Genomic DNA, 9,005 nt, shown 5'->3' with positions numbered 1-9,005 from the left:
CCTGGCCACAGCAGGGAGGAAGCTTGGCTTCCTCCATCACTGGAGCAAGCAAGCCTCCTGCTCGCTTCAGCTGCGTAGCTGCCAGCCACCATCTTGGTTGGGTTAATTTGCATATCCTGCTGATTAGCCAATAGGAAGTGTAGCGGAGGTATGGTCAATTACCATGTTTGTCTATTATTAGATTAGATAACTAGAAGTTTATACCTTTAGACCACTTTTTCCAATTTTCCTTCCCCCGTCATTCATCTCTAGAAACAAGTCTGATCTCTTTTTTTATTATTATTTTTTTCTTTTAGATTTCTCATATAAGCGAGATCATTACAGTACTTAAGTATCTTTCTCTGTCTGACTTATTTCACTTAACAGAATGCCTTCAAAGTCCATCTGTTACTTGACTGGGTGTGGGCCCAGGACTGGTCTGCCTAGAATTTGTGGGTACTGTGTGGGTTCTTGACTTCATGTAGGAAAGATTTCACAATATGAGTCCAGGTGATTTTGAGAGTATATTTATTAAAGCTGGGGACAGTGAAACAAAGGAAGGGCTTAAGGTTGGAGAAACAACAGGAGAAACTCAGGGAAAAGACAGGCTCAGGGGTTAGCCCAGGTCAAGCTCCCCTGATTTCACATGTCTTGGGGTCCCTTAGAGTTTAGGATAAAAACATCAACAATACAAGGCATGGGCATGCTCTTGTGAGAGCATGCTATAGGTAGGGCATGTGTATTACTGAGGACAGTGAAATGAAAGAAGGGCTTAGAATAGAAGAAGTAACAGGAGAAAGCCAAGGCGAGGCTGCTTTGGCTTTCTGAAAAATTAAAGTCACAGTGTCAGAAGTAAGCTGTTTGGGAAGTTAGAGAGAGAAGGGGACCTTGGAGACAAGTTCAGGAGGAAAGCCCAGACGAACTGCTGCTTTCCATTGGTTGCAAGTCCTAGGAGGTCCCTTAGAGTTTAGGAGATGCATGTGTGTGGGGTAGAAAGTGAAGGAAGGGAAAGGTATGGGCCTGCTCCCGGGAGGAAGAGCACAAGAGCAGGTTGTGGATCTTTAGTCTTGAAGCTTTTTATCTTTCCTTGGCAGGTGGAATCCTAGGAGAGATATCAAGGGAGGGTCTTAACATAATATTCATTAGCTTCTCAAATGTGTCCTTCAATGTGATGATTCATTAAAATATGTATATATAGGAACCAGGTTATTTTCTGGTTAAAGAACATTACTGAAGAGGGACTGGGACCGAGACCAATCTGCCCCATGATGGTTTGGAATATGTAAACCATTTATCCTGTCTCCTTGGTTAGCAAAGATAAACCTTGTAATTTATTAGCTGAATGTAAATTGCTCAAATTATTTGGCCTTGTCTAATTATTTTGTCTCAGTTCCCCTTATTCCACTTTTCAAGGAATTTCCCTAGCTTCTTACTACCCTGCCTCACATCCATGTTATCACAAATGGTAGGATTTCCTTGTTGTTTAAATGGCTGAATAATATTCAATTGTATGTATACCATGGCTTCTTTACCCATTCATCCATCTATAGACACTTAAGTTGTTTCCATGTCTCAGCTATTGTAAGTAATGCTGCTATGAACATGGAGCAGTTATCTATCTATTTGAGTTAGTGTTTTTGTTTCCTTTGGATATATTCCCAGAAGTGGAATTACTGGATCATGTGGTAATTATATTTTTAAATTTGAGGGGCCTCCATACTGTTTTCCATAGTGGCTGCAGCAACTTACATTCCCACCAGGAGTGCATTAGGGTTCCCTGTTCTCCACATCTTGCCAACAACTTGTTGTTTGTTGATTTATTGATGATAGCCATTCTGATAGGTGTGAGGTAATATCTCATTGTGGTTTTAATTTGTATTTTCCTGAGCACTAGAGATGTTGAACTTTGTTTTATCTTCCTATTGGCTATTTGTATGTTTTTGAAGAAATGTCAGTTCACATCCTTAGCCCATGATTAAATTGGCTTGTTTTGTGTGTTGGGTATTTTTTGCTATTGTATTGTATGAATTTCTTACATACTATAGATATTAACTCTTATCAGATGTGTGGTTTGAAAATATTATTTTCTCATTCCATAGGTTTTCTTTTCACTTTGATGGTTTCTTTTTTAAAAAAAATATTTTTTTTATTTTCTTGATTTCAGAGAGGGAGGGAGAGAGAGAAGGAGAGGGAGAGGAAGGTGGAGGGGGAGGGAGAGAGGGAGGGAGAGGGGGAGGAGCAGAGGGAGAGGGAGGGGGAGAGGGAGAGGGATAGAGAGAGGGAGAGGGAAACATCAATGATGGGAATCATTGAGCGGGTCATTACTGGGGATGGAGCCCGAAACTCAGGCATGTGCCCTAACTGGGAATTAAACCATGGCCTCCTGGTTCATAGGTCAACGCTCAACCATTGAGCCATGCTGGTTGGGCTGATGGTTTCTTTTACTATTTAAAAGATTTTTTAGTTTGATGTCAACCCCCCTTGTTTATTTTTGACTTTGTTGCTTAACCAAAAAGTCATTGCCAAGATCCATATTGAGGAGCTTTATTACTATGTTTTCTTCTAGGAGTTTCATGGTCTTAGGTCTTACATTTAAGCCTTTAATCCATTTGAATTAATTTTTGTGAGTGGTGTAAGATATGGGTCTAGTTTCATTCTTTTACATGTGAATATCCAATTATCTCAACACCATTTATTGATAAGACTATCATCTCTCCATTGCTATTCTTGGCTCTCTTGTCAAATATTAGTAACCATATATGCATGGGTTTATTTTGGGCTCTTGATTTCATTTCATTGGCGTATTTGTCTGTTACTATGCCAGTACTGTACTGTTTTGTTGGCTAGCTCTGGAAGTTTGTAGGCCCTACAGAGGGGTATTCAGGTAACCCATGGCTCACCCTGGTTGCAGCTAATGAGACAAGTGGGCACCTATGTCTGTCTGGGTGCCATTCAGCAAAGAGAAGCCATTTTACTTAATTTAATTTTTTAACAGTTAATTGATTTTTAGAGAGAGAGGAAGGGAGAAGACAGAAACATTGATGTGAGAGCTATACATCGATTAGCTGCCTCCTGCATGCCCCACACTGGGGATTGAGCCTGCAACCCAGGCAGGAATCGAACCAACAACCTTTCAATGCATAGGTTGAAGCCCAACTAACTGAACCACACTGGCCAGGGCAAAGAAAAGCCAATTTAGATATCTGGAGCCAGAATTACAGGCTTACATAATTACTTGAAAGGCTTTAGCCTGAGACTCATCATTGACTCCTAAAACAGCAGAGGAGGTTACTACCTTAATCCTAATTGGGGATTCAGTAGCCCTCCAGAACTGCTGTGTTATGAATTTTCTATAAATGTAATTCAGGGATCAGGAAGCTGGTGACTACACTCCAAAAAGCATAATCTAGCTATTGCCTCTGCAATGTGTCTATCTGTCTTTCTCCCTCTGTGTCTGTCTGCCTCCCTCCATCCCTCAGTTCCTCTCTTCTTCCCTATACAAAATAGAAGACTGGAACACTAATGGAGAGTGACCCCACATCTTCTGAACATGGTTACCAATAGAAATGTCCAAAGTAGTGGGGAGAGGACAGTCTTGTCTTCCAAAATCATACAACTGCACCTCAAAGAAGGGGCATAGTTTTCGTTTAGAAGCTTAGTTCTGAAGGAGTTGGGGAATATAGCTTTAATATCTGTATTTTTCCATGACTTTCTTCAGTATTGTTCTTCTTGAAGCTTTGCAATTCATTCAGTAATTTTAAAATGTTATGTTTTTGATAGTAGGGAAACAGTTATGGGCTCAGTTTACATGAAAAACATACTCTACTTATTAACATGGTGTTTGTTTATAAAGTTTTAAGATTATTGAATGCTTTCTCAAGTTTCAGAAGAACAACTATTGAAGATAGTTATGAGGAAAATGAGATAAAACTACAAAAATAGAGGCCACTAATAGGAATTTATCTCTCCTCATCCTCCTTTTTTTTTTTTTTTTTTTTAGGCCAGAGGATCTTCACTTATGTGGGGGCAGGATAGTATAGCTTATCTCTAATTACAATTTTATAGTGTTTGTTTGACTTTCAGCTACTTAGTCATTTTCTTATTTTCTAGTGCTTTCATCTTATACAACACTTAATTTTCAGTAAATATTTGATTAGCTTCAGTCACTTTTCTGAGATGAAACAACTGGGGTTTACTCAAGGCTTCTGGAATTTGAGAAGGTCAGAGATAAGAAGAAATTCTGACTCATTTAGGAAGGAATGATTTAATTGAACTTCATTTCTTAAGTATTCATGACAGAAAAAGTACAAAAGAAAACTTTATAGATCACCATAACTATACTTCATAATTATAGATTTATTTGTAATATTTTTTATTTGAAAGTTTTCTTTTTGTGTAATCCTTCTTTACTTTTATAGTTTCTTTGCTTATAGCAGAAACTATAAATAAACTTGTGGCTGAAACTTCTGCTGAGCAAATCTACAGAGGAGTGTCTTGTGTTAGAATTAGAATGTTGGTCTTCCTCAAAAGTATTTGGAATTGGGACATGCAAATGTTGGTTCATTTTACCTGCCTTCTCTGGATCCTTCTCAACTACATGTGGCATTTATTTATTTTTAAATTATATTTGTTTTGCTTATTGTTTATGACAAGTTCAGATGGTAAGTACACATATTTCAATATTAAAATGAATAAATAAATAAAGCTAGATTGGGAATGGATGGGATAGATTAAATAATATGTACATATAGTTTAATATGCTACCATGGGAATCTTAGCTTTTTGGTTCTTGTGTGTGTTTAAAATGATACATATAAACGTGTCTGCTTTTATTTTGGTGAAGATAAAAATAAATCTTTGAATCTGGATTTATTTTTATGGTGTGTACCCAATATAATAACATGTGCCCAGTATACAGTCAGTTTAGCTCTTTCTAATAATGGTTTTCATCTGTAAATCATTCTGAATGCTACAATAAGAAATTACAGATATCTGTAAGAATGTTGAGGCACCGATAAGAATCAGTTAAGCACTATGATATAGTAGACTTCATGAAGATAGTATAACTTCTAAAAATTGTATTTTTGGTTTCAGTATAAAACTTGTTTATAACTAAAAATGAAGACATTTAAGAAGAGTAAATTAAATTTGTTCATAATCTCGTTATCATTGATAAACAATGTAAAACATTGTGAGAGTACTTTTTCTTTTTTTCCCTGTTCATATATCTTTGTATGTTTTCTTTATAAAATCAGGATACAAGCACAAAGAGATAGTTTGTATTTTACCTTATTCATAAAACATTATATTGTAATTATTTTCACACGGCTTCACATACTCTTCAAGTCATGATTTTTAAGTAACATGTTAATGTTTGTCATTGGATTATACCATAATTTGTATAACCATTATCCTATTTTTGGAATACAGTTTACTTTTTTGTATTAACAAAATAACATTGTAGGGATGTTCTTCAAAATTAATTTGGTTTCCATTTTTACAGGATAGGTCCAAGGAACAAAGTATTAGAATCAAAGAATATGAATTCTTATATTTCTCGTTCTTTATTATCAAGTTGCTACACCAGTACGGTACCATGTGGTCTGTTGTATAAACTTCTCAGCAGCACTATTTTTAAAAGAAATGTTTTCCAATTTTAGAGAAAAATAGGGTGTGATTTTCTTTATCTTCCTTTTTAATTTTTTTAAATATATAGCGATTTATTTCTTTACTTTTTTGTCACTGCTATTTTTTTCTGTGAGTTGCATATTCATGTCAATGGAACTTACATTCTAGTGGCATTAAGAAGGATGTTAGACAGATGTACTCAGTAGATGCAAGTCCTAAGAAGAAAAATAAAATAGGATTAGGGGTGAGAGTGCTGAGTTTGGAAAGGTTGTTTTAGGTCAGTGATGGTGAACCTTTTGAGCTCGGCATGTCAGCATTTTGAAAAACCCTAACTTCACTCTGGTGCCGTGTCACATATAGAAATTTTTTTATATTTGCAACAATAGTAAAACAAAGATTTATATTTTTGATATTTATTTTATATATTTAAATGCCATTTAACAAAGAAAAATCAACCAAAAAAATGAGTTCGCGTGTCACCTCTGACACGCGTGTCATAGGTTCGCCATCACTGTTTTAGGTACTGTTTTCAAGGGAGGCTTTTCATACTGGTTCCATTTGAACAGGGATTTGAAAAGGAGGTGTTGTTGCTGGGAGAAGCAGCATTGCAGGCAGCCAGTGCTTGATGTGACCCTGCAATAGGGATTGGAAGTGGCTGGTGGTTGAAGAAATCAGAATGACAGTCAGGATCGGGTCTCTGAGGGACTTGGAGACTATGGTAAGGAGTTGGACTCTGAGGTACTTGGAGACTATGGTAAGGAGTTGGAATTTGAGAATAAGAAGGAAATCATTGGAATATTCTGAGGAAAAAAGGGACAAGATCTCTGTGGATTAGAATGAGTTACCTCCTCTGAATGGAGAAGGGCTGGATTTCAGCCTCATTCTCCCCTTTGGCCCTTTGCTGGGTGGTTGTGTGCAGTACAGCTACTCAGCTGTACATTGTAGCCCTCAACTGCTGGAGTGTAGTGTCGCTGTAGTGTCAGTGTGAAAGTAGATTGAAGTGGGCAAGGTAATGCAAGGAGGCCATTTCAGTAGTTCAGGGAAGAAAAGATAGGGCCCAGATGTAGGCCAGGCCCAGAGAAGGTAGTTTGGTAAGGCTGGATTCTATAATGCTGAGAAAATTTGCATATAGATTGGATATGGGGGGAATGTGAGAGGAACAGAGGAGGTAATATTTTTCCTGTTAAAAGTTTAAATTTGGCTAAGTCTGCATCAATTAGGAATACATTCTGCTTGCCATTCTTCACATTCTCACTCTTGTTTTACATGGATTGGACCTTCCTTAAGAGATTTCGATGACTATTTTACAGTTACTTTAATAATTACCGTTATTAATATTTTATGTAGTAGTATTTTTATGGCTATAATGTTTTATCCAGGTATCTATTAAGTGGAGTACTAGTGTTGAAAAACAGGCCCCTACAACAGAAATGGTGCAAGGAAAGTCTTAGTGCTAACCTCTAGGAAGAAGTTCAGAACAGCTACTGCTTGTTGAGCTGAGTGTGGGAGAGAGCACACTGAAGAATGGTAGTGTTGGAAAATTACAAATCAGCTTAAAACATATTTCTAAGTTTACATAAACTGTCAGATAACCAAACCAATGAAGAGGGAACAAATGGAGAGCCTGGCTCAGGGCTGTAGGAGCAATGCTGCTGCCACGTCTGTGTTGCCATAGTTGCACCAAGCATCAATGTGCGGAACCTGACAGATGGGAATGTGCGTGTGGACGATGCCCCTCTCATATAACTTATGCAGTGTACTAATTAAAAAGCTTTATTTTGATTTAGTGTTATTGTGTGTTATGATTAAATTATGTTTAAAGGCGAGATCTATGTGCCTGGAAGATTTTCCTCTTTCTTGGTTTCCGTTTAGTTCCATGGGAAAATTAGTCAGTTTATTTTGTTCATTATATTCTACATATGAATGAGATCATGTGATACTTATCTTTCTCCGATTGGCTTATTTTGCTTAGCATAGTATTCTCCAGATCCCTCCATGCTATCTCAAAGGGCAAGAGATCCTTCTTTTTCATTGCTGCATAGTGTTCCATGGTGTAAATGTACCACAGCTTTCTTATCCACACATCTACTGATGGACAATGGAGCTATTTCCAGATCTTAGCTATTGTAGGTTGCACTGATATGAACACGGGGATGCATACATTCTTTCTGATTGGCGTTTCAGGTTTCTTAGGATATATTCCTAGAAATGAGATCACTGGGTCAAATGGCAGTTCCATTTTTAATTTTTTAAAGAAACTCCATACTGTTTTCCATAATGGCTACACCAGTCTTCCTTCCCATCAGAAGTGTACTAGGGTCCCTTTTCTCCACACCCTTGCCAGCACATGTCATTTGTTGATGGCACTTATTATGACAGGTGTGAGGTGATATCTCATTGTCATTTTAATTTGAATCTCTCTGATGATAAGTGACTTTGAGCATTTTTTCATATGTCTCTGGGCCATCTGTATGTCTACTTTGGAGAAGTATCTATTTAGATTCTTTGCCTATTTTTAAATTGGATTGCTTGTCTTTTGTTAAGTTGTATAAGTTCCTTGTATATTTTGGATGTTAACCCTTTATCAGATGTATCATTGCCAAATATGTACTCCCATACAGTGGGCTCCCTTTCCATTTTGTTGATGGTTTTCTTTGCTGTGCAGAAGCTTTTTATTTTGATACTAGTGACCCAGCATGCAAAATCACGCAAGACCCGGGACCCCCGAGTCCTACCTGCGCCATGGCACTCTCCTGAGTCCTGGCACATCCTGGGAAACAGAGTGAAGTCCCCGCCAACCCGCACTCACCTCACCTGAGTGCGCCTTGCTGCACATGCAGCCTCCTTGTGACCAGTCTTTGGTAGTTACAGTGTTAAGGATACTGGGCTTTTATAATATAGATAATCCCATTTGTTTATTTTCTCCTTAGTTTCCTAGAGATATATTCATAAACATATTGCTATGACAGGTGTCTGAGATTTTGCTGCCTATAGTTTATTCTAGACTTTTATGGTTTCAGGACTTACAGTTAAGTCTTTTTATCCATTTTGAGGTTATTCTTTTTAAAAAAATATATATATTTTTATTGATTTCAGAGAGAAAGGGAGAGGAAGAGAGAGATAGAAACACCAGTGATGAGAGGGAATCATTGATTGGCTGCCCCCCTGCACACCCCCTACTGGAGATTGAGCTCACAAACTGGGTATGTGCCCTTGACTGGAATCGAACCCGGGACCCTTGAGTTCACAGGCTAACGATCTATACACTGAGCCAAACATGCTAGGGCTTGAGTTGATTTTTATGTATGGTGTAAGTTGGTGGACTAGTTTCATTTTTTTTTCATGTATCTGTCCAATTTTCCCAACACCATTTATTGAAGATACAGTCTTAACTCCAA

General features: G+C 37.6%; 1 long non-coding RNA gene across 1 annotated transcript in view; it reads left to right on the top strand.

Moving 5' to 3' along the window:
- The window catches only part of LOC107185125, a 15,281-nt gene extending 6,542 nt beyond the window's left edge, over window positions 1–8,739 (top strand). The window contains exon 3 of the long non-coding RNA XR_001516039.1: window positions 8,704–8,739. This is a non-coding gene — a long non-coding RNA (uncharacterized LOC107185125). The remainder of the gene's footprint in view (window positions 1–8,703) is intronic.
- The last annotated feature ends 266 nt before the right edge of the window (window positions 8,740–9,005 follow it).

This window comes from Myotis davidii, unplaced genomic scaffold, assembly GCF_000327345.1.
Source record: "Myotis davidii unplaced genomic scaffold, ASM32734v1 scaffold1029, whole genome shotgun sequence".
Lineage (NCBI taxonomy): Eukaryota > Metazoa > Chordata > Mammalia > Chiroptera > Vespertilionidae > Myotis > Myotis davidii.
This window is presented reverse-complemented; position numbering and strand designations above follow the sequence as displayed.